This window comes from Procambarus clarkii, chromosome 35, assembly GCF_040958095.1.
Source record: "Procambarus clarkii isolate CNS0578487 chromosome 35, FALCON_Pclarkii_2.0, whole genome shotgun sequence".
Lineage (NCBI taxonomy): Eukaryota > Metazoa > Arthropoda > Malacostraca > Decapoda > Cambaridae > Procambarus > Procambarus clarkii.
Window position 1 is genome coordinate 40,869,557 of NC_091184.1, and position 27,667 is coordinate 40,897,223.

A 27,667-nucleotide genomic window follows, 5' to 3' on the forward strand; every position below is an offset into this window, starting at 1 on the left:
GACGCCGCTTAACTGACAATGTCTCTTCAACGCAGGCAGAACTCCAAGTAGTATTAGCAGGATTACAGGAAGTAGTCAAATGTGGTAAAAATGCTTGCTTCTTTATTGACAGCAGAGGAGCGTTAGAGTCTTTAAATAGCAGACGCCCAGTATATCAGAATATTGTGATAGAGTGTAGAGAGAATGTTAAGAGACTAGAAAAAACTGGGTATAAAGTAAGATTCATGTGGATCCCTTCACATGTGGGAATACTGTTGAATGAGGTAGTTGATGACATAGCGAAGAGAGCCACTGAAAAAACTCTTGTTGATGTTGTTTGTCAGTTAACCTTGAAACAAATAAAAACAAGACTCAAGGTGATTCAGGAGGGTGAAGAAATGATAAAGAGAATGGCAATGGTGGACAGTAGTAACACACTTAAGAATTATTCAATAATAAATACAAATTCGTCCTTCACTTATGGTAAAGGAAAGTCTACTTGGAAGGATTCAATTTACATGAGATTACGATTAGGATACAAATATATCTGGCAATACGGTGTTGATGTCAGTGAAAAAGATAAGGAGTGTAAATTATGTAGTATGCCGTACGCCCACACCTTAGAACATTATGTATTAGAGTGTCACCTTATTGAAAAATATAGAAATAAGGAAATAAATAGTGTACCGCATCAAATTGTTTGGATGTGTGATAATGGTATAATAGACAGTATACTTAGGAGCTACAAGAATTTTGCCCCAAGAATGTAACAATTATATGCTGTACTTGCTGTATGCAATGTTAAATGGGATTCTTGTACTGTTATATGTCTATTTGTAATCACTGAATTTGTGCGCCCCTTGAGGGACTTGAAGTAGAGGGGGGTAGAAATAGCCTAAGCTACTCTATCCCTTTGAGATGTATTTATTGCTTATCTCAATAAACATACTTGAACTTAGACGCACAACGATGTCTCGTGACGGAGGTAGCTGCAGAAAGGCGTTGAGGTGGGTGGCGTGTTGACAGAACAAGTGGCTCCCAATCTTCAGTCACCATGGTTCACTTCATCTCAGGCGGGTCTTGATGACACCAGACTACTAGACCGTAAACACCATGCGTGTAGACCCTCGATTGATTGATTGATAAAGATTAAGCCACTCAAAAGGTGGCACGGGCATGAATAGCCTGTAAGTGGTGGCCCTTTTCAGCCATTACCAGTATCAAGAGCTGATACTGGAGATTTGTGGAGGTGCGACTGCACCCTGCGTGACGGGAGATGTCTCCCGTAATTATTAATTTTTTTTTTCCCAGTGTTCTGAGGTTGCATTTAACCATCAAGCTGTTATCGTGGGGGAGGATACTGCTTCACAGTCTTTATGAGGGTGTCCAGCTGCTGGACACCTTTGTTGACCAGGAGAGTGGCTGTGTTGATGGCTTCAGGGTGGCCACTGCATGATTCAGGAACTCTTAAAGCTCTTCTAAGGTCATTGGTTGCTTCACATTCCAGAAGATAGTGAAGTAATGGCTTTTCTGTGACAGTTTGGCAGAAGATGCACTCTCTCTGTCGGGTTTCACCAATCTCCCAGTTGCATCTGTAACCTAGACGTAGTCTATATAGCCTAACTGCTATTTCCCTGTGGATTCCTTTTGGGATATTTAACCTTTCTAATTTGGTTGCCTGAAGATACCATGTTGCAGATGGCGAACCTTCAGCTATTCTCTGGTGTAGGTAGGCTTTGTTGAGATGTGAGAGTTTTTTGGTGATGATGTTTTTTATGTTCTCTAGGCTGGGTTGAATTGTTTTATGTATCACTGGATGATGAGTTGCCAATTTAGCAATTTCATCAGCTTTTTCATTTAATGGGATTCCAATATGGGATGGGATCCAGTTTAAAGTTATGTTGAGGCCTTTGCCTTTAGCGACTGCTCCGTGATACAAAATGGTGGTAATTATTTCCACATTATCTTTCCACTGTTTTTGTCCTAGTATTTGAAGTGCAGCTTTTGAGTCTGTGTGTATGATTGCATTTTGAGTGTTTTGTGCAATCACATATGCGAATGCCTGTTGTATGGCGAACAGCTCAGTTTGGGTTGATGATACTAGTCCTCCCAGTCTCCAATATGCCTGAACGCTGGTCGTGCAAAGAGCAGCGCCAGCACTCTCATTTTCTGTGTCCACCGATCCGTCTGTGAAGATGTGGGTGGCTCCTGCTACTGCTATGCTATACATTTGCTCTTCTATTATGCGCCTTAGGATTGTCGGATCATAGGCAGCCTTTTTCATTGGGAGACTTTCTATTACTATTTTGAAAGTAGGCTCTTCCCACGGCGCGGAAGGAGTGTAATTTGGGTGTGGATGATCACCCTCTCTATCAAGAATCATGTTTTTTAAATGTAGTCTGTTTATGACTTTTCCTGCTCTTGCAACCCAAGAGTTTCCATTGTTTTGGCCTAGTCCAACCACCAAGGCCTGCCGTACTGGGATTGGATCAGAAGAAATAATTATCTTACTGATAATTGTAGCTGTCCTTTGTGATATTCTTTCTTGTAGAGAGGGCAAACCCGTCTCCAGTCTAAGAGTTTCAAGCCTGGTCCACATGGGGGCTCCCAGTGCAGCTCTCATAGCATTGTTTTGGGCAACTTCAAGCTTTTTCCACTGTTGGTGTGATAGTGTATACCCTCGTACAGTTAACCTCGGGCCGAGGGAGGCTGTGGCCCGCTTTTATGGCGAGTAGACTGTACTCTGTAGGGAGCCCGTGTCGTTCATCTAGTGTCCGCCTCGTTCCGCTTGCGTTACAATAGACGACGTAACCATGGATCCAACGACGAGAATAATTAGTACTGCTACATGCTGGCTCCCTCTTCGATTTTTCCACAATTACTTCCGATCTGCTTGCAGTCTTGACGACGCAGCTGGTGGGTGGTGAGGACGTCGAGACAACCACCCACGATGGTGTGAAACGTTGACATCTGGTGACTGCATCCTTGTAGATAGCATACTGAGCCAAGACAACCTCGTTAGTGACGTGAGGAGTCGGCTGGGTGGCTGGTGTATTGTCACTAACCCTAAATAACCATGTGATTAGTTACTGGGTCTGGTCGGGGAGGACTTTGTGTAACGTGTCTCCCCCTTGATCTTCTCAGATAGGGTTCACGTGTGGCTGAGACAACTGGGCAGGTGTACAAATCAGACCTAGGAAAAGACAGACAAGAACATGGCGGAAGCATGGATATAACTCTGGGTTTGTTGGAAGTTGGAAACCCCAGAGCAAGGTAAAGTCTGCTATCTGAGTTAAGTACAGTTAAGAAATCCACATCATTATTGCCTCTACAGGAAAATCTAATGAATTCTAAATGATACTAACTAAGGGAGTTACTTTAACCTTTACTATACAGTGCGAGATCTTGTTACCATGGGGTGACGAGAGTGCACTTGACTACTGACGAGAGATGACAGAGGGACATTCTCCCCATCTGACTCGTAACTTGAGTCATTAGTCAGCTCTGCTGAGTCAGGAATTAGACTTGCTGAAGGCAATTCCAGTTCCTCCCTAGCATGGTAAATCTTCAACTTATTAATGTGGACAGTTCTTTCCACCTGATCCTCAAATACTCCCATTATGACAAAATTTACAGGGCCGTCTTTCTTGATCACTCTATACGGCCCCCGCCATCTAGGAGCTAGTTTCCTACTCTGATTGGCGGGAGCAGCTTCATTGATTCTCAAGACCAGGCTGCCCTCCTTCAGTTTCAGAGGTCGTACATTACTGTCATAATAGTGAGCATATCTACCCCGTGCTTCTCTTGAAGCCTCAGCTGCAACTCTCCAAGCATTCCTCTTTTTGTTCAGAACTTCTGAAGGATAGTCCTCTCCATATGCAACATTGTGTCTGTTAAGCAGACCTGATGGGAAATTGCATGATTGACCAGTGAACAAAAGAAGGGGGTTGGGTATTAATAGACTAGTGGATAGTAGTATCCAGAGCCAGCTGAACATAACGTAGGTGTTCGTCCCATGAGTTTGCATCGCGTTCAGCAAGGATTGCAAGCATATCCTTAACTGAACGGTTGGTACGTTCAGTCATCCCGTTTTCCTAAGGGTGGTAAGCTGTTGTAAAGGCTGAGGTTGTCTCCAATATCTTACAAACTTCTCAAAATATATCCCCATTAAATTTTTGACCTCGGTCCGTAACTAAAACTTTAGGAGGTCCAAATACATTTACGAACCTATTTAAAAATACTCGGGCAACAGTATGAGAATCCTTTTGAGGGATGGCGATCAAGGTGGTGTATCTGGACAGATGGGCCACTAATACCAACACGTACCGATTGCCTGAATGACTGCAATGGAGATCAATCAAATCAGCCCCCACTCGGTCTAGCGGTTCTGAAATCTCCGGAAATTCCTGTAGTGAGGCTTGTACCATAATTTCAGTAACACGATCAATAACGCTCCGAATATTACGTTCCTTTCTTATATTAAATCTCTGCTTGACACGAGGGCACCCAAGGGTAATTCACACGGCTTCCTTCTACAGTTTTTCAAGCCCTCCAAGCCTCCAACCCCCTCCAAGCCCTCCAACCCTCTCCAAGCCCTCCGAGCCCTCCGAGACCTCCACGCCTCCAAGTCTCCAGCCCCACGAAGCCTCCAAGTCCTCCAGAGCAAGCAGACAAGCAGAGGTGCAACATAATCCACTAAAGATCTGATGTATGCAAGGTACATCATTTTAACAGTTCTAACATTGGTACCATAGCCTGAGTGATAACCTGCAACAGCCTTGAGAGCTCGGAGCCTCTCTTTATACTGACGACAGAGTCTGAATATAACAGGACCATACAGTGGCACCTCAAGGCCAAGGTATTTGAACCTGTTAACATAGTCAAGCTGGGAGCCATCAGACAGTTGCATCTTGCGAACGTAGCTCCTCCCTGCCTGGGTGGGCGCCGATTGTGTATCTTTTTTTTTCTCTGCTGAGATGACTAAACCTAGGTCCTGACATGAGTCTAATACAGAGTTAAAAGTGTTAAGAATGGTGGTGATGCAATGATGCACACTCCTTCCATGCATGAAGCCATATATGGTTCTTATTCTATGGAGGAGACGCTAAGCGTGCTAGTGGCTTTACAAGAATGTAAAATCAACTCAATTTCTATGTTCTCTGTTAATCCCCAATGTACTTTCTTATATATAAATAAATAAATAAATAAATAAATAATAAATAAATAAATACTGTCAATGATATAATCGATAATTTTATACATTTTATGATAAACATTTTAACCCAGTTTTATCCAGTGCTCCCACATGTCCCTTAGGCTTGTATTTTAAATTATTTATGTTACTTAGTCTATAATTGTCGCGCTATCACGGAATAAATAAATTCCAGGGACACATTCTAAACATATCAAAAAAAGTATTTAAATGTATTTAAATACTTTAATAATAAGTATTTAAAGTATTTAAAGTATTATAAGTATTTAGTAATAAGTATTTAAAAGTATTTAAATTATTTATGTTACTTAGTCTATAAATGTCGCGCTATCACGGAATTATAAGTATTTAGTAATAAGTATTTAAAAGTATTTAAATTATTTATGTTACTTAGTCTATAATTGTCGCGCTATCACGGAATAAATAAATTCCAGGGACACATTCTAAACATATCAAAAAAAGTTTCAAAAACTGTGGGCATTCTTTCTAAGATCAGATATTATGTACCACGCCCTGTCCTGGTGACTCTCTATTACTCCCTTATCTATCCATATCTCAACTATGGTATTTGTGCTTGGGGCTCTACTACCCAAAATCACTTACGTCCTCTAATTACTCAACACAAAGCTGCTATTAGGACAATATCCAATTCTGGCCCCAGACACCACTCGGTACCCCTACTTAAATCTCTGAATATGTTAGACATTAAGTCACTGCACATTCTCTCATGTGTATTATACATATATAAAACGCTAAACTATAATGCCAATCCTGATCTCAAAAGCTTCATAGAAGGTTGTATCAGAACCCATGAGCATCACACCAGAAATAAATACAGTTTTGATATTCCTAGAGTACGACTTAATCAAACTAGAAATGCTCTACAAATCAAGGGGCCCAGAACGTGGAATGACCTTCCCAACCATGTTAAAGACTGTACCTCTCTCAACCAGTTTAAGTTAAAAGCGAAGCTATACCTAATAAATTCCCTGTAACCTACCTTACCCTTCTATTGTTATCCAATGTCTGTTTTTTTCTTTAAAGAGCGCTGTTTGTCGACATAATTGTATTTGTGCTGCTTTTGCATCTATGTTTTCATTTCTTGTTTTCATTCTACTCATTATGCTCAATTAGTATTAAGCTTGTCATTTAAGTTTATCATGCCCGAAACGCTTTGCGTAATAGTGGCTTTAGGCATTGTATGTACTAGCTCTACCTATAAGTCAAACAATCCTTGTAAATATTTATTGTATGTATGTACCTTACCTAAATAAAATTGTATTGTATTGTATTGTATTGTATAAATCCACATGTTGACTTAGATATCTCTGAAGTTACACAGTTTATGTTATTGACAAATTTTAACATTCTCTGTGATTTTTGTTTGACAGAAAACGAGATACATTTATGGGGTGACTCTGCTGGTTAGTGACCTTGACACCTGTTGTACGAGGAACGCTCAATGACTTGCTATGGATCATATTAAACTAACAATTAACAATACCCAAATTGAAAGCAGAGTAGTTGGAAAATTATTTTTGGTCTTCACATTGACAAGGAACTGAATTTCACTTGTCATATACGAAATATAGCAAAAATAAATGTCTCAGACAGTAAGCATCGTAAATTTATTTATTAATTTATTTATTTTATATATACAAGAAGGTACATTGGGTCAACGACTCAAAAGTCCCCAGGTATAAACGAAATTAAATCACGTTATAAAAGAACTGGCAGATGAACTGTGTCTCCCACTGAAATTAATATTCAGAAAATCTTGTATTAATAAGCTTAGGTCTACACAGCAATATGCTGCTTCGCTATTCTATATGATGGATTACAAAGTGTAGATCAAAAACTAGCCACAAGTTCATCTAACCTCCCCGCCTCACAGGAAGGCCAGTCATACACGGAATCAGGAGAGAATATGGAATGCCAGGCTGATCCACCAGTACACTAGCACAAGAATATCTTCCAATACACGTAAGTGTATGAAGTAGTCCTGGTGGTGTAGTGGTTAAGACTCGCCTGGCGTTTAGCTTGCGCTTTGTCCTGAGTTCGTATCCTGGCCGGGGAGGATTTACTGGACGCCGCCAATCCTTAACTATAGCCTTTGTTTACCCCTACAGTAAAATGGGTACCTGGTTGGTATTCCAGGGAACATAGGACTAAGGACCTGCCCGAAACGCAATGTGTGCTAGTGGCTTTACAACCATGTATGAACTCCTCCATATATAAATAATAATAATAATAATAATAATAATAATAATAATAATTTTTTTTTTTTTTTTTTTTTTTTTTTTTTTTTTTTTTTTTTTTTTTTGAGATATATACAAGAGTTGTTACATTCTTGTACAGCCACTAGTACGCGTAGCGTTTCGGGCAGGTCCCTGGAATACGATCCCCTGCCGCGAAGAATCGTTTTTTCATCCAAGTACACATTTTACTGTTGCGTTAAACAGAGGCTACAGTTAAGGAATTGCGCCCAGTAAATCCTCCCCGGCCAGGATACGAACCCATGACATAGCGCTCGCGGAACGCCAGGCGAGTGTCTTACCACTACACCACGGAGACTGCAATATAAATAATAATAAAAGTAGTTACAGAGCTCAAAATACCTCGTACCGTTTGGTCTGAAATCATTGATAACAGGGCAGTCAGAGATGTTACAATATTCCCAGTGTTATGTTTAGGCCGGAAGTTAGTTAGTTTAGTTCATTTATTATGCACCCCATACCCATCTTGTGGGCGGTAGTGGAAAGGGTTACAGAGGCACATAATGGGCTCGGGGACTGAACCCCACAATTCATTTAGCTAAGCAAGTTACAATCTTGATGAGCTAGTTACAAAATTCAGTATAAGTCGTCACATCAACAATGGGTTCGAGATCGACCACAAGTACAGTTTCTAAATTAAGCAACTGACATATGTGGAGAGCTAGTGTCACAACACAAGTGTCACAATGCCCTCGCCGATGTTTGTAAACACAGCATCTGCTCCCCCTCCTCACTCCCCCCCTTCAACTCACCTCGGATCTCTAGCTTTAGAATTCACTCAATCTATGGCTCCCTGTTTAAACTTCAAACCTCTCCGAAGTAATCCATGGCTCCAGAAACTGCACAACCTTGTGAAAATGCAATCAGAAGCTATTTTGGCCCTCCAAGACACAGTCACCCGACAACAACATACCATAGACTGCCACCCTAAATCGGTCCATAGAATTACCCCAATCAACCCAAATCAGGCCAAAACTACACAAATCGTCCTAGCATTACGTAAGTAATGAAGAAATATGGCATATTTACTTACTATAATGTTGGTGCTACACATAGAACATGATCAAACCTATTTTTACTCTGAAATAATCTAATTTCATAACGAAATTAGACGTAAATATGTGAGAGGTGACGCCATAGGAAGTCGACGGTCCAAGCGACAATTGTGTGGAGCGACTTATCCAAGAAATATGGTCGCCAGGAGAGTGTTTGCTGCCATATCAGCCTCCTGTACACAGTGATCCAGTCCTTTTCGTTCATTGAACACCGAACCCTACACGCCCTCTGATATATTGCTTAATTAACAAATATTCACAAATAAAGATTATATTTGTATATGTTATCAGAAAGGCAGATATAAAATAGTTTTTGTGAATCCATCACAGAGATTATACCTTATTAGAGAGGAAAAATATTCATAGTTTAAACAAGGCTTCATGGCCGACGCTCTCCTTACCGATATGGGAACTATGACCTTCCGAAGATCAATGTTAATTTAATCTAGATATTGTAATAAACGAAGTTTTCTATGTCATCATAAAGACATAAATATAAGCTGCATGTTAATACTTTGGCATAAATATAACTGAATTGAAAGTTAAGATATATGCCTTTTTATAGTTACTTGATGGCTCGCTCAGGGAGTGTGAAGGCCTCCACACAAGCCAATCAATTTTATAATTACTTTGCATATATGCAAAGTAACGCCATAGGTCTTTATGTCAGAATAAAGCCATGTAGACGATAATGTAACTACATTTCAAGGAAAACATATCTTAATATAATTATTAAATGAATGCAAAGTTATGGTTAAATAAATAGCCAATACCACACAATCGCCGGTGTCCGGACACATGAATAGTCGCATTAGGTGAAAGGAAATGTACCCAACCATTTCCATTTACCCAACCAGTTTGTGCACCCTATACTCATCCTCTGTGCGGTAATTTATTGTGCATCCCATACTCATCTTGTTACCAGTAGTTTGTGCAACCCATACTCATCCTGTGACCCGTAATTTATTGTGCATCCCATACTCATCCTGTTACCGCTTGTTTGTGCAGCCCATACCCATCCTGTGACCTGTAATTTATTGTGCAACCCCATACTTATCCTGTGACCTGTAGTTTATTGTGCAGCTAATACTCATTCTGTGAGTCATAGGACATTGCGCAACCCTTTCTCATCGTGTGAATCTTTGTTTACTTTGCTCTCCATATTCATCCTCTGCGCGATAGTTTCTTGTGCAACCCATACCCATGATGTGAGTGGTAGTTTATTGTGTACCCTATATTCATCCTGTGAGTATAGGGTACACAATTCTTGTTTGGATTCTTGTAATGTTATTTGTCTATTTGTAGTCACAGTATTTGTGCGCCCCTTGAGGGACTTGAATTAGAGGGGGGTTGAAATAGCCTAAGCTACTCTATCCCTTCGATATGTATTTATTGCTTATCTCAATAAACATACTTGAACTTGAACTTGGGTACACAATGAGTTCATTTGTACTCCATACTCATCATCAAGAAGTGTATTTTACCAGCATTGTAATATAAATTAAGAATAAAAGCTTAACTGGATTACGGACCCATAATCAAAATAAGAGTCATCACTAATTATCATGACAAATTGTCTAGGCTACACTTCCGCCTTCGACAAGCTGCCGCCGGATGTGGGTATAGTTTATTGTACACCCCCGCACCCCCAGTCCTGGAAGGGCGGGCATTGGGATGTGGCAACCCGTTCTCGCAAATTCGTAAAGTCAATATTGACTTATTAACTACGTGCATAGGTGATATACTAACCATAATAGATACCCTTAAAAAGATTCATAGAAAACACCGACCTTACCTAACCTTGTTAGTATCTTAAGATAAGCATTTTATTGCTTCGTAATTACAATTATTACTTAACCTATACCTATTATAGGTTAGGTAATAATTGTAATTACGAAGCAATAAGATGCTTATCTTAACATACTAAGTAGGTTAGGTAAGGTCGGTGTTTTCTATGAATCTTTTTAAGGGTATCTATTATGTTAAGTATGTCACCTATGCACAAATTTAATAAGTCAATATTGACTTATTAAATTTGCGAGAACGGGTTGCAACCCGTTCTCGCAAATTCGTAAAGTCAATATTGACTTATTAACTACGTGCATAGGTGATATACTAACCATAATAGATACCCTTAAAAAGATTCATAGAAAACACCGACCTTACCTAACCTTGTTAGTATCTTAAGATAAGCATTTTATTGCTTCGTAATTACAATTATTACTTAACCTATACCTATTATAGGTTAGGTAATAATTGTAATTACGAAGCAATAAGATGCTTATCTTAACATACTAAGTAGGTTAGGTAAGGTCGGTGTTTTCTATGAATCTTTTTAAGGGTATCTATTATGTTAAGTATGTCACCTATGCACAAATTTAATAAGTCAATATTGACTTATTAAATTTGCGAGAACGGGTTGTCTTTTTCAGAGGACAGGTTGCCTCATAGGCACGTGCTTCAAGCAGACCTTGTAAGCTTCAGCTGTCAGTTGAGCTATTCCCTGTGTGGGAGTTTTGTCGCTTAAGACCGTCTCCCATTGAATGGTTGCAAGGTCTACATTTATTTTTTCCCAGTCGATCCTCTTATTGTTAAAATTGAATTGATTGAATATTCCTTCTCGCTTGTTGGGTCTCTTAGACCTACTATCATTATTTATGCTAGTTCGCACTTCAATGAGCTTATGGTCTGAGTATGAAGTATCTGAGATTGTGATGTCTCTGATTAGTTCATCATTGTTTGTGAACTAATCATGAACTAGAAAACAAGTCTAGAAAACTAGAAAACAACAAAAACACACTAGAAAACAAGTCTAGTGTGTTTTCGTTCCTAGTTGGTTCTGTAATCTGTTGATTGAGCGAGAATTTGTCACAGAATCTCAAAAGTTCTCTGACCTGTGGTTGGTTATTTCCTGGGTCATTCCCTGCTATGATATTTGTGTTTGCCATTCTCCATCTTAGACTCGGTAAATTGAAATCTCCAAGGAAGATTAACTCTTTTGCTGGCCTGGCAGGCGACCTGGCACACACTGCAACGAAGGTTGAGCATTGGCCGTGAGCGCACAAACCACACTCAAATGTTTATACAGTGTGACCTCACTCGAACGAGGCGTAGGTGTTATATGAGGCGAGGGCGATTCGTTTCACTGCGGAATTCGTTCTACCCGTCAGCCCCAGGCTGTCCCCTCCCCTTCATGTGAAAATAACAAAGGTCCTACATCCACTATCAACAAAACAAAAAATCACAGACAATCTATTTATTATGTATTTATCATTTTGAACATGGCACATGATAGAACAATCAATTGTAAACAATTCCATATTAAAATCAAAACTATGTGACTGTTATTGGTGGCCGCAAATATGATGTATTGGCCAGGATTTCCATAAGCCAACTGTATCAGTCTACATAAATATTCATAAACAATTCATTTATTATGAAGTCTTCATTTTCACTATGGCATTTGATAGAACAATCACTTACAAACAATTTGGATTAAAAATTCTACATATATGAGCATTATTGAATCCAAAAAAGCAAAATCACATAATTTTCTCAACAAACTGAAGAGGAGGGGTGGTTGGCGGACTGCCGGTGGTAGGGGAAGGAGGGTCAGGGCCGGCCGCTGGTAGTCAGGTGCGGGAGGGGAGGGGAGGGGGTTGTAGCATGTTGGCAGTATAGGAGTGGGGGGGGGGAGGGTGGCAGCCAGACTGACAGGCCTTGGGCCAGACCAGGCCTCAGGCCAGGCCTCAGGCCAGACCTCAGGCCAGGCCTTGAACCCAGACCTCGACGAAACTCGACCCAATGTTGACTGCATAGAGGCTAGCCGCCTCCTTACCCCTCCCCCCCCCCCCCCAATACATCCCCTCACCACTGACCCCACACTTTATTATGACTTCTTCATTTTGACTACGGAATATGGTAGAGCGATGCATTACAAACCACTGAAATGGTAAAATTTTCTCTCCTAATTTTGTCAAAAGCAGCAAGTGAGCTTAGTATCGAGGCAAGTGCTGTAGCAGTCAGCTGGCGTCTCTACTCACCCTCCTTCTCTGACGCCTTTCCATCCCCTAATACATCCTCTCAACACTGACACCACAATTTATTATAAATTGTTCAATTTGACTATGGAATATGATAGAGCTTTGTGTTGCAAACAACTGAAATGGTAACATTTTCTCAGCTAATTTGGTGAAAAGCAGACAGTGAGTGAACTATCGAGGTGGAGCATGGAGGTGCCAGCAACGTGTTGCCATTTACATGATAACTCGAGCCAGAGCTCTCCACTGACACAACCTGCCTCCCCTGACACCACTGTTACTCCATCTTCCCTGACAACTTCCACCACTGACACAACCAGCCTCCCCTGACACCACTATTACTCCAGCTTCCCTGACAACTTACACCACTGACAACCTGCCTTCCATGAGAATAACTTACACCACCTGCCCCCCCTAACAATAAACCCTAACTACTGACACCACTTGCCCCCCCTGACAACAACTCTCACCAATAACCCTTGATACCATTTTATCATCCTTCAACCATTTATCCCTGGAAACAATGGGTAAGCATAATAAAACACTGTATAACTGTTTACACTTTGGCGAATCATAGATGATGACAGCCACCTCCGACGCTCAGTCTCGGTGACTGCTTGGATGAACAATCTTCGCTTAATCAAACATTTGTATGTTCCACTGAACATTTAGTACCTAATTCAATTTGTTCGGATCTTCTGGGAATTCGCTAGAACGGGGTTCGTTAGTGAGGATGAACTGTACTCTTTTCAGCTTTCTAACCTCAATTTTCATGCTACGTCATTCATTTTGCTATCAAACTGTTCACAATATAAAGGGGCACATTTAAAACCAGTCCCATAATATTCGGACAATAAATGGGATTTTTAAAAATGCATTAATTGATGATGGCATTACCTTCATCAGGGACTCAGCGTGTTTTGGTTTTATGATGTCGATACCCTCATCAGGCCGCGAAACCCCTGATATTATTAGTTGGTTTTTGTTAACCCTTGGGCTGCTCTCTTGCGATTTTAGCCTGCAACACGTCTTATAAAAGTGTTCATGTGTGTTTCCTGATCATGGGAAAAATAGAAAATAATTTGTGACATATTTTGACCACAATAGGGCGAGGAAGTCTGGCAAAAGTGAGGCGTTGACAGAGTAATCATCAGAGGCGGTCAGGTCCACCCGAGCTGTCAGGCGGGAGTTGCCACAAAAATATTATTACTTAATTATTTCAATGTCTGATTTTTTTTCTGTTTTTTTTTCGAGTAATATTATTCAATAGTGTGTAGTGTGATATATTTATATAATAAAATGTGATCCATCGCTATACTCAAAAAGTATTGTGAGCATATTAGTGATTCAATTACAGTGCATCCTCACTCTAACGAACCCTACTCTAAAGCATTCCCGGATAATCCGAACAAATTGCATTTGGCGCTAAATGTTCAGGAGAACATACAAAAATTTATTTGTGTTGTTCCACTGATGGTGATGACCTAGGCTGGTATGGCAGGGCTGTGAGAGCTGTGTACTGTACACACTCTCCACATCGTTCACTTCAATATCTGTATCACTAGTATCAGACACCTGTCTTAGGTCTTTTTCCAGATTTGAGTTATCAAAATCACTGGCATGCTCATCTTCAAGGAATATGCCCTGTATTTCAACATCAGTGTGTGTTTTCTCAAAAACATGGCCAACTAGAGACTGGGAGCTCAATATGGATACATACAAAATGGTTGCTACCTTGAATACGAGCTTGCCCACAACCGTGGGGAATGCTGGGAATTTTTTTCAAGCTGGCAAACACCTCAGGAATCCATCTTGTACCCAAGTTTTGAACCCTACAATATATCTACGAGTGCCTTAACCACTGTGATGCGCCGAGTTTATTGTGACATTCCCCGTGCACATGAAATCAAGTGTTCCCCAAAAAATGTTTTTTTAACCCTGAACATGTCTATGTAAAAATAAATACAAAATTCCACTTACTTTGGCTGTGGGGACGTGGACAAGGTGCACTGTGACGTCATCGCGGCTTGTCGCCCGTACCAGAAACTCACAGAAGCAAGTGTGCAGGCCATTCAAGCATTGCGAGTTGCCACAAATATATTTTTAATTATTTGTTCTATGTATTTTCAATGCGGTTTTATTAGTTTTTTTTATTGTATATGATGCATATTTTTGTTATTTACAATATGTATACAACAGAACGTTCATAATGTTCCATGGAACTGTGATACTGTGTGTCAGTAATGTATCCACAATGTTTATTGTTGCAATATTACTTGCTAAAAATTCACTAAGATTACAATATGTATAGTTTCACACACTATTTACACACTAACACACTGTATTACACAATCAGTACTTCAGAAGTGAGTAATAATCACTGAAGTAGTCCATGGTACAAAGCGCGACTTCGCTCTCGTTGCACCAGGTACATAGATTTTCGCTGTTTCTTTGTTCTATGTGCTTGCAAATAACGCACTCATGTACACCCTTGGCTTTAGTACTTGTAAGTGGTATGTAGCCAAGCTCATAATGCATAAGGTAGTCTTGAAAATATCGCTTTGTAAGGTCCCTGACTGGAAGATTCAGTCATTTATGGCAAGTGTCAGTCAATCTGGAAGAGATTCAGCCATTCTGGAAGAGATTCAGCTAATCTTGAAAATATCTATGGAAAACACCACCATGGAAACCGCTAACACTGTTCATCTATGCTACTTGTATCAGATGCATCATCACTGAACCCAGAAAATGATTCATCTATGTATCACCTATATAAATTGGAGATGGCATAGGTGGGCATGGGTGGCGTTCACAGCTACAACTGGATACGCTTGCTGTGTCGTCCTAATAGGTGCGGTATCACTTGCATCCGACCTTTGTGTTAGGTCCTTATTGCTTCATCAATATCATGACCTAGCTTCATCAATATCATGACCCTTATGTTCTTCAAGTTATAAGGTCTGAATTTCACCGACAGAGAGCAATCTTTCAACACTGCGTCGGACAGGTGTTTGGGAGCCAGAGGCACGTGCACCACCCAATGGTTACTCACTCAATACTAACCCAGCCAGCAGCCCTTGGACATTCTGGGAATTTTTTTCAAAGAAAGCTGCCTCTCACTGGAGGTCCCAAGAGTTCATTTTGTATCCAACCTACCGCGAGCGTGTTTTGACCGAGTACGAAAAAAAAAACTTTTGTCGGTGGGGACAGTTAATGGCGAAAAGCATTTGTCGTTTGGCACAGTGCAGTGGTTAAGGTGTTATGTGCACCGCTTGACTGAGCAAAATTAGGCGCTAATGCATTTCAGAGGGTTAATACACTCAACAAAACTGGTTATTAATACCATGACTAATACAATCAACATCACTGGGTAATGCCAATATGATGAATACACTCACCATTACTGGGTAATGAAAACACCAAGAATAACCTTTGTGTGGCTCTGGGCTATTTAGCATTTGTTACCCACAGGCGCATACCAAAAAAAAAAAAATTATTTTTTCTTCCTAACCTGTTAAGTCGTGTTCCCTGACCACGAGAAAAAAAAATTCAATTGAACTTACAGACGACGTAATTGAGCCGACAAGATGGGCGATGACGTCACACCCTGCATGATCGCTCATGTACGGTGTGCAACCCGTTCTCGCAAATTTAATAAGTCAATATTGACTTATTAAATATGTGCATAGGTGACATACTTAACATAATAGATACCCTTAAAAAGATTCATAGAAAACACCGACCTTACCTAACCTTGTTAGTATCTTAAGATAAGCATCTTATTGCTTCGTAATTACAAGTATTACCTAACCTATAATAGGTATAGGTTAAGTAATAATTGTAATTACGAAGCAATAAGATGCTTATCTTAAGATACTAACAAGGTTAGGTAAGGTCGGTGTTTTCTATGAATCTTTTCAAGGTTATCTATTATGTTTAGTATATCACCTATGCACGTAGTTAATAAGTCATTATTGACTTTACGAATTTGCGAGAACGGGTTGCGGTGTGTCCCAGAGGCGTCGCGTGCGGTCTTCAAGCAACCAGAGTTGCCACAAATTTATTTTCGCGTCATTATTTACAGTGTCTAGGCCTATTTTATTAGCAATATTAGTCACTAATTGTGTTGCACATAATGTTACATCACAGTCATTGTCAATAAATGTTACATACATCGAGTATACACATGTGCACACAAATGTTTTCCATTACGCCATTATATTATGTAATCACAATGTTCATTATTATATGTACACACAAGCATGCACTATGTACAGGTTTTTGCACTATTATTGCACATTTAGAATTCTTGGAGAGAGTGGTAGTCGTTGAAGCAGTCGACAGCACACAATGGCACTGCACACGCTTCACACGATGTTTGCACCACTTTACGTTTCTGTTCTCTCCTTTTTGTTGTTTTTACATACTAGGCATTCACGTTGGCCTATTGCACGCTTTCCAGCTGGTGGCAAATGTTTTAGTCTGTGTTGCTGAAAGGCCTCCATGTGAGCAAGCTTGGTGTTGCAGCATGCTGCAACACTGGGTTCATGATTGGTCTTTGTATGCCAGGGACATCTTGACCAAACTTTGCTAATAACTGTGTTGCAAGTGTAAAAGCAAATGCACAGAAACTAGGTTTATGTCCAGTTTTCCCCAGATACATATTATAGCAGTTCAACATGCTCATGTCAACAAGATGGAAAAACACTTTTTTCGTCCATTTCAATGTTTTCTGCACACACTCGATCATGCCAACCATCATGTTAGCCTTATCAATCAAACGCATGTTGATATTATAGTCAAGAACACAATCTGGCTTATATACTGGTTCTTTCGTTACACAGTTCACCTTGCCACTGTTCACCATTGTACCCTCATGAATGGTTGTCAGCATGTTCACTTCTCTCTTGTCTTTCCACCGAACCGAGAGTATTTGATCACATTTCTGTAGCTGGCACTCACCAACTGCAAGTCTACCGTCAAACACTGGCATTTCCCTCCTTCGTGCCTTTACTGTGCCAACCAATCCAGTTCTATTTTCAACCAAAAACGTAGTTAGCAATAGACTTGTATAGTAATTATCTGTGTATAAGATGTGGCCCTTGTTCGTCCATGGTGCCATCAGTGACTTCACCACACTACCCGAGACACCATGTTCGTTGTTACCAGGAATGTCTACATCGCTAGCTGAATACAGAATCATGTGTAACACGTATCCTGTTTCACAGTCATACAGTACAAAGAATTTCAATCCAAATCTGTTTCGTTTGGAGGGAATATACTGCTTGAATGAAACATATCCTTTGAAAAGCACAAGGGATTCATCAATCACCAGCTTCTGTGCTGGTACGTAAAAATCTCTGAACTTATCAATCACTTCATTCATATAGTGTCTCACTCGCCAAAGTCTATCATCCTCTGTCCGGTCCTCATTACTTGCAAAATGCAGACACCTGAGGAGTATCTGAAACCTATCTCGGGATATATATTTCCCTAAGAAAGGTGTTGGAATAGTCAGATCTTTGCTCCAGTAATCTGTGATAGCGTGTTTGACACAGTGCTTCATCAACATACATATTGCTAAAAACACATACATTTCACCTACATTGGTGGTTTTCCAATGTTGCAATCGTGAAAATTCTGTTATCTCTCTTCTAATGAGATGAGCCGCATGAAGGTTCGTTTGGTGTACAATATATTCCATGAGCGGCTCATCATAGAATGCTGTAAAATAATCTAATTCACTCATATCCTCTCCATTATCAGGGAAAAGCTCGGTAATCCCATCTTTATTGTCAAAGGCAGGAATTCAAGGAATAAAACCAGCACCATCACTCCACACTAGTACACCTGGTGTCCTGCGAGACGCAACAGGGGCACGACGGCGAGGAAGCGATGTACACCGTGGACCAGGAGCTGAAGCCCATCTACGCACAGTACGGCCACTACGTGCACATAAGGTGGAAGCACGTGAACATCACCATCACTACACTACTCTTGGTGCCTCATGTTGTTCCATGCGGTGGCGCTTGGCTGGGCGAGACGCTGCTGACGCAACAAATTCTTGCCCAGTAACACCACTGGTACTGGCACCAGGCCCAGTAACACTATGTTCTGATTCCACTTCACTAAAACCAGAAAATGAGTCACCTTCCTCTGATTCGTCACCGAAAATATCCTCAGACTCTAAATAAGCACATGAACTGTGTGATCGAGGGTGAATTGGAGTAGACACTGGGCTAAGTGGTATTGGCGAGCATATAGGCCTCGCCATAGGAGGCGGCTGTATCTCATTTTCACTGTCAGTGCTACTATCATCGGTCAATTGTGTGAAGTCTTTATCAATATTAGTTATCAAAATCACTTTCCTCACCATCATAATATAATTCACTGGTTATTTGCTCTTGGGCGAGTGATTGCATGGTGCGCGCCCGATAAGCGTTCGGCCGTGCGCTCGACATGGTGGCTGCTGGGTAACTGATGCCTCCCACGCGATGGTAGCGTGAGCTGGATTTTTTTTTACAAAATGGTGTCTGTTTACTATAACCCCTAAGCAGCGTATGGGAGTCCCCTCTACTCGCGGGCCTTTCAAATCTTGCGCGGTACTCCAATGCATCATATGATGTGGAGCGCAAGTTACTGCAAGTCACTCAACCCATCATATGATGAGTTGCGCACTTAAAGGGTTAATACACTCAGCATCACTAGTTAATGACAACATAATAAATATACTTACCATCACTAGTTAATAACAATATGATACACACACACACACACTGGTAGTACAGTAAGAATAAAATTGTCCTTACCATCATTAATGGGCAGAAGTTGTGTTTGCTATCGTCCTTGGTAGCCGAGCAGAGATGGAAGCAGTATTACCTATTAGGCAAAATAAAACAAATTTAAGGTTTCTATGACTAAATTTTTCCCACCAAAACATAGTAAATTTTTTGAAAAATTTAATAATATTTTTTAGGTATTGTACTTTGAGCAAAAGTAAGGAGGGTGGCCAGGAGTAAGGAGGGTGGGCAGGAGAAAGGAGGGTGGGTAGGAGTAAGGAGGGTGGGCAGGAGTAAGGAGGGTGGGCAGGAGTAAGGAGGGTGAGCAGGAGTAAGGAGGGTGGGCAGGAGTATGGAGGGTGGGCAGGAGTATGGAGGGTGGGCAGGAGTAAGGAGGGTGGGCAGGAGTAAGGAGGGTGGTCAGGAGTAAGGAGGGTTGGGCAGGAGTAAGGAGGGTGGGCAGGAGTAAGGAGGGTGGGCTGGAGAAAGGAGGGTGGGCAGGAGTAAGGAGGGTGGGCAGGAGTAAGGAGGGTGGGCAGGAGTAAGGAGGGTGGGCAGGAGTAAGGAGGGTGGGCAGGAGTAAGGAGGAGAATCAGGAGTAAGGAGGGTGGGCAGAAGTAAGGAGGGTGGGCAGGAGTAAGGAGGGTATGCAGGAGTAAGGAGGGTGGGCAGGAGTAAAGAGGGTGGGCAGGAATGGGGAAGGGGGTATGGGCGGGTTCTCGGCTGCCTCCCCTCCCTCTCTAACAGCCTACGTAATACAAACCATGTGCATTAACCCTAAAGCTGCTACAGCCTGGACTGTGTTTACTAGTTGTGTTTTTACGGGGGTTGAGCTCTGCTCTTTCGGCCCGCCTCTCAACTGTCAATCAACTGTTTACTAACTACTTTTTTTTTTTTTTTTCTCCACACCACACACACACACACACACACACCAGGAAGCAGCCCGTGACATCTGACTAACTCCCAGATACCTATTTACTGCTAGGTAACAGGGGCATTCAGGGTGAAAGAAACTTTGCATTCAGGGTGAAAGAAAATATTTGAATTAAGTAAAAATTAATATTAAATGTTAAACAAATCTCCAACTTATTGGCATAAGCGTCATGCAAGTTTCATCCCAATATTTTCAGAAATGTATTTTAGACAATTTTTTTTTAAAAGGAGAACATTTTGTTGATAAGGAGAACAGCTCCTATTAACTGGAACTGAGGGATAATGCAGTAATAAAGAGATGCAAGCACTTGTACAATGTACAAAGAAGAAGAATAGTAGCAAGAAGTGTCCACAAAGTGGATATGCAGCTGGTGCCTGTATAGGATTGCTGAGTAATACATAATAACACCAATAATAATGAGTATGTTATCATGCTCTATTTTGTTATATATCATAAAAATGTATTGCCTAATGTTAATATCTGTTACTTTCACCAATATCCAAAAAATATATATATTTTTTTTTGTCTCCTTTGTTTATTATCTCATTTTGATGTAACCTCTACATCCTGGAGAGTGCATACCCATCCCTAACTATGTCAAGATAGAATGAAATTGGTCACCCAATAAATCAGTCACAACTGATTCAGAAAGTTAGGGCGGTACCGAAGCGAATTTTGGTTGTGGGAGATTCCCAGGTGAGGTATTTAGACGGAACGTTTTGTGCCAGAGATAGGGGGAACAGATTAAGGGTTTGCTATCCGGGAGCTGGAATTGGTGATATTGTTGAAAACATGAATGATATTATGACGGGAAATGGGAACAAACCCATTATTTGTATTAGTGCAGGGGGGTATTGATGTTGGGCGAGTTAGGAGTGAGAAACTAATACAGAGATTTAGGACAGCCACTGAATTGGTTAGGAGCAAGGGAGGAATCCCGATCATATGTGGCATTCTTCCAAGAAAGGGAGTGGGAAATGAATGGATGTCGAGGGCACTTGGTGTCAATTGCCGGCTAGAAAGATATTGCAAATCAAATGCAATATCTTTCATAGACAACTGGGAACGCTTCTATGGAAGAAATGAAATGTATGCTCGTGATGGGTGCATCTATCGAGGGCTGGGGTTGTTGCTGTTGCGAACTCATTGGAACCAGTGGTTAGAGGTGTTTGTTTGGGTTTAAACTGTTAGTAGATAGTGGTATGGGAATTGATTTGGAGGAAGGAGGTAATAAAAGTATGTGTTCGTGGGAGAAAAGAATTGGCAAAATGATCAGGGAAAGAAAATGGCCTCAAAATAACAATTCCCTTAGGATATATTACACTAACAGTAGAAGTCTAAGAAATAAAATTAATGAATTAAATGCTCTTGTCTGCACAGAAAAAAACCAGCGTTGAATGTAATGAAACACCATTTTCTGGGTGAGACCCGGAGGCTCCCCGGAGCTTTATCGGCTGATATGCTAATGTCAGACTTTGGCATCAGTCATGTGTATGGAGTTCTAGGGCCTACCGGGGACCACGAGCCAGAACCTGGCCCCCTCAGAGAGGCAAGGGGAGCAATGGCCTATAGAAACCCCCGTGTGGTTGGAAGCATTCTATGTCTGCCATCGACCGGGTCAAGCATCCAGAAAGGTAAGCATTCCAAAACAAACCCCTATTCTGGTGAAAATTGCTACCTAAGCCGAACTAGTGGATAGAACTCTTCAACAGAAAACAAGGAAACTAGTATGACGTCATACGTCACCGCGCCGCTGTCTGCGCAGCTCCCCCCTCCCCGGGAGGGGGAAGGAGGAGCCCCAGACCTCCCACGCCGGCTATCCACCCATCAGTTCTGAGGCTGGATGTCAAAACACGCGAAAAATGCCGACCGGAGGAAGGGAGGGTTGCCGGGGAGCCTCCGGGTCTCACCCAGAAAATGGCGTTTCATTACATTCAACGCTGGTTTTCTGGGGGGAGCCCCGTCGGCTCCCCGGAGCTAACTACCCACAGAGGAAGGTCAAAGGGACAGAACCGGGAGGCGGACACCACGCACCCCCCAAGGAGGCGAGACAACCGTCAGCAAACGCCAACCCAAGGCGCCACAGCCCCAAAAATCCCAGGAACAACACGAGAACCACGAGCAGCAAGGCCCCTGCACGAACACCAAAAATCTATGCCCGAAAGACCGCAAGGCCACGTCGCCCAGACGGCAGCGAGAGCAGCGAAGCCACGAACGCCACAGGCATGAGGGAAGAACACAGGCAGCTTAGCCGCAAGAACACGGCTGACCACCCGGGACACTATCACCTGCGAACCGGGAAGAACAGAACCGGATCAACGCAAAATGTGCTCCGGACCCAAACGCCGTGGCACGCAAACAACAGCGGAGGGCCGCCACTGAACACAAAAACGACACACCCCCGGCCCGACCAACGAAGCACCAACAAACCCTGGACCCCTCCAGAATGCAGCAGCCCCACCCCGCGCCAGAAAAGATGGAGACTGCTGCCACCAAACAACCAAAACGCTAAAACCGAATGAGCAAGAAAACGCAGCGACTCGACCCCCAGAGGCAAAGGCCCAAAGGAAAGAGCCGACGAAAAAACACACCGGAACCGAAGGGGCACTACCAACCGAGGAGAAGACAGAGCACGCTGACCAGAGACCAGGATGGTGCAAGCGGCGCACGAACAGGCCGGAGGTGAAACGACGCACAAGACAGCTGACTAACAGTGCAGAAGCAACACCAAGACCGAAAGCAAGCTGAAGCGGCTCCGCCTGCGCTGCACGAAAAGAGGCGACAGTATGTGGCAAGACGACGGCCCCCAACCCCCACTTGAAACCCAAGCCGAGAGTAAACCAAGCTAACAAGAGTAACCACCTAAGAAGGGACAGGAAAAGGAAGGACCGCCAAAATACCCCATACTGCCGCCAAGAGAAGCACGCAGGTGGGACACCTACCACGAAGCCACCCGACCACCAACCGGAGGCGAGACCACGAGGCAGAACATAAGCAGCCCCAACAAGGCCCCTCCGAGCCCAGGAAAAAGGCGGAGCCGCGAGATCTCGGGCGCGACCACCGAAACCCAGACGGCACAAGGAGATGGAACGTCTGCCGAACAGAAAAACTCCCCAAAGCATGCAAGCCCGCCAGGAGTTCAGAAACGACGGGTCCGACACGAGACATCGCAAGACCCCCCACCCCCCCCAAAAAAAAAAAAACAGCAGGGAAAGCTAGGAAACCAAAGAAGGCGGAAGGGTCGCCGCCAGAACAGGACCCGAACCAAGGGGCACGAACAACTGCAATAGACTGAGACAAAGAAGCACATCACAGGACACAGGCTGACCAATGCCTAAGAACACACGCAGAACATCCCTGCTGCAGAGGAGGCAGGAAGGAAGAAAGCAGAAGCACAAAAAAACCCAGGAGAACAACCAGGGGTGGACAAGCAGGCAGGGACAAAAACCCCACGCAATCCCCAGGCACAAAACGGCAGCAAAGTGCCACTCCACAACCGGACACAGGAACAAGGACACGCCACCGTGAAACACGGTACCAATGCACACGTGCAGCAGCAGCAACAGGCACCACTGCAACACGTAAATAGCAACTCCCCTCTGCAAAGACAGAGAACGGAGCAGGCAGACCCCAGACAGGGCCAACGGAGACACGACAAAACCCTGCAGGCCCAGAAACCTGCACCAGGCGACCGACGGAGGAGAAACCCCGCTCGATACCTGCTGGATGAGGTACTGGGAGCTCTTTTACACCTGAAGCCCGGCCCAAGGTCAGGCTAGACCGGCCAGAGGATGGCCCACCAGGCAGCTGCTGGGAGCAGTCCACCGGCCCACATACCCCCACAACCAGGACGGGCCGGAACTGCCATACGAAAACAGGCCAGTGCGCCCTGGAAGTCCACGGACGAACCAGCAAGAAGGCTTATGCTCGCAAGTAGGTCGTGTAACAAGCACAGACCTCTGATGGTAATACAGTGTTCCTCAAAGGTGCCAATAGCACCACTGCACTCCACTGGTACTATCCCGCAAGTTCTACCAGATAGGCGGGACCCAAGAGCCAGAGCTCAAATCTTGCAAGCACAGCCAGGAGCTTTACCAGGTGAGTACAGAACCAACCCTACAACCCCCACACCTCACAACATTAAAAAAGGAAGGTCCCCTGAATGACTCCAGCATGGGTTGGACATGCACATGAGGGGGACAGGAAGGGGTGATAAAGGGACAGTCACTGGTGTGCGAACGGTCTCAGTCGTACAAAAATATACCTAAATAAAGACAGGTATATAAACACCGCCGCATCCAGCGCCCGGCCAAAAGACGCCAGACCGCATAAACTCACCTGGCGAATGGTGGCACGAACTTGACACGACTCAACCGTGCCCAGAAGAACTTAGGAGCACCGCCAGGTGAAGACGCCAGACCCGGACCCTGCCGGACCCGCAGGAGAGCAGGGAGAGGCGAAGGAGGCGGTCCACACCCATGACACAGGGAAAACCGCGGTGTCCTCCCCACAACTGGGAACCAGGACACCCCCGGCGCGAAGGGGCACATACCGCAGCCAGGGAGAAGAACGAGAAGCGAAGCACTGTAGCAAAAAAGGGCGCAAAACACCAGCACTGAAACACCGCCCAGACCAAAACAAACTCCACGGCGCATGCGCATAACACGCTGGCCGAACCGCACACCCTCCCTGCGGGAAGGCGCCAGCCAGGACTACTGCACGAGAAAAGTAGCCAAAAGAGGAAGCAGGAACAATAAAACCGGCCAAAGAAGCAAAGAGCCCAAAAAGGAACCCAACCGGGCGACAAGTAGCCCAACCGGGCGACAAGTAGCCCAACAGGGCGACAAGTAGCCCAACAGGGCGACAAGTAGCCCAACAGGGCGACAAGTAGCCCAACAGGGCGACAAGTAGCCCAAAACGGCGACAAGTACGAGGAGCCGACAGACGTTCCAATAATGCGGGAAGTAGCGAAAAACCCTCCCGTACCCTTGAGAACACAGAAGCCAACACTAGTCCCGAAGGCACACGAAGGCGCAGGCGCACCCGAGATCAGAAGTCACGCAGAACCCCATCGAACGGGGAAACATGACAAAAACACCAACCCCAAAAAGGGGTGGGAGGAAACATCCACCCACAGGACGGAACCAACCGACTCAAAGGCCAAGGAACCGAGCCCGGGGAGGGGCCGACGTCCAACAGCACGTACGGCGAGTGGGGAGGAAAGACCCCACTCCGCGTAACCACAAGCCCCGCCTAGAGGGGGATAAAAACCCCCACGGGGTCTAACGGGGCCAAGGCCCCCCCAAGTCAGCCCCTCCCCAGCCCCGGGAACCTACACGACAGGCCCCGGGGCCGAGCCGTTCCCCCAAAGCCCCGGCCGTACCAGAAAACCGGGGCAGCCGTGAAAACACTAAGGAAGGGAGCCCACTGGCAGACTCATACAACACGGCTGGAGGAACAGGCTCAATTGCCCCCGTCACTACCCCGGAAGGGGAATTCCCCGAGACTGCCCGAGTCTCAACACCAAAAACCCCGCCCCGAACCTACAGACGGTAAGGAACCGGATGCAGGCAGGAAGGGTGAACCAGGGGAAAGACAAGGGGGCGTGGATGGAACCGAAGCAACCAACACCGGGAGCTGGTCGGCCGAGCGGACAGCACGCTGGACTTGTGATCCTGTGGTCCCGGGGTCGATCCCGGGTGCCGGCGAGAAACAATTGGCAGAGTTTCTTTCACCCTATGCCCCTGTTACCTAGCAGTAAAATAGGTACCTGGGTGTTAGTCAGCTGTCACGGGCTGCTTCCTGGGGGTGGAGGCCTGGTCGAGGACCGGGCCGCGGGGACACTAAAAGCCCCAAAATCATCTCAAGATAACCACCCTGATAACCACCCCCAAGTGCCAAAACGAACTACAACGGGGCAGCCCCGGGGCTCCCGGGGAGGAAACCACGAGAATGTTGCCACCACCAAGGCTCAAGTGCAACGCCCCTGCTGCCCGCACCCGCTTTGTTAGCACAACTGGGTAACCGAGCCACAACGAGCAACCAAACCCGCAGGACTCCGGGTCGAAGGTGTCACCGACCCCACAGGCAGCAGACGGAGGCAAAACAGAGAGTCACCCAGAGACAAAGGATGAGAGCAACCCTCAAACTCGCTGGAAGCGAGGGGGGGACTCTGGGGTCACATCCATCGAACCCGAGCGCCCCCAGGGGTTTCCCAGGGTCCCGAGCGTTTACTTTAAGAGGACTCGCGCTCAGGTAATCCCAGGCAGGGTACTGCTAACCGGCACCCAAAGCTACCAAACAACTTTCTAAGAGCTGAACCCCCGGGACGTGTACACTCACGGGGACCAAGCAGGGGTACCATCAGAAAATACTCAGAACACAAGGGACACAAGGGGCAAGAACAAAGGCAGACCCCCCCACCAGGTAAATAAACAAAAAGAAAAAGAAAACCCCGCAAGAGGACAGCGTACCCAAGCGGAACAGAGCCGGCCGCTATGATTGGTAAAGACAAGCTGCACAGTACCCTGCGCCCCACCAGTGCAAAAACTGCCCCTTACTCTAAGGCGAACAAGGGAGACAGAACACCCGAGCACACAAAGAGCGGCCGAAAACCAAGCAGTAAACGGCCAAGCAGGGGCAGGACCCAAGGAACTTGTGGAAGGTGGCCCCAAGCCCCAAGGGCAGTACTTACAGGGCACCTAGGGAAGGGAACCCTAGGCGCATGCAGCCCGAGTACTGAAGAATCACTCCCGGCTCACGCACCACCTAGAAAACAGACACCACACTCTAGGTACAGTGCTGAAACAACCACTGGAGCCAGAGCACATAACCATTGCCTATAGCATCAGCCGAAGAACTGATGGGTGGGTAGCCGGCGTGGGAGGTCTGGGGCTCCCCCTTCCCCCTCCCGGGGAGGGGGGAGCTGCGCAGACAGCGGCGCGGTGACGTATGACGTCATACTAGTTTCCTTGTTTTCTGTTGAAGAGTTCTATCCACTAGTTCGGCTTTAGGTAGCAATTTTCACCAGAATAGGGGTTTGTTTTGGAATGCTTACCTTTCTGGATGCTTGACCCGGTCGATGGCAGACATAGAATGCTTCCAACCACACGGGGGTTTCTATAGGCCATTGCTCCCCTTGCCTCTCTGAGGGGGCCAGGTTCTGGCTCGTGGTCCCCGGTAGGCCCTAGAACTCCATACACATGACTGATGCCAAAGTCTGACATTAGCATATCAGCCGGTAAAGCTTCAGAGAGCCGACGGGGCTCCCCCCAGAAATAGATATTATTGCACTTACCGAAACGTGGATGAATGTAGAAAATAGAGAGCTATTAGCTGAATATCAAATAAATGGATTTAAACTATTTCACACAGATAGATATATTAGACGAG

At 44.4% G+C, this 27,667-nt stretch overlaps 1 long non-coding RNA gene across 1 annotated transcript in view; it reads right to left on the minus strand.

Moving 5' to 3' along the window:
- Positions 1 to 27,667, minus strand: part of LOC138371291 (uncharacterized) — a 239,892-nt gene that overhangs the window by 188,397 nt on the left and 23,828 nt on the right. The window contains exon 2 of the long non-coding RNA XR_011230394.1: positions 19,372 to 19,441. This is a non-coding gene — a long non-coding RNA (uncharacterized lncRNA). The remainder of the gene's footprint in view (positions 1 to 19,371; positions 19,442 to 27,667) is intronic.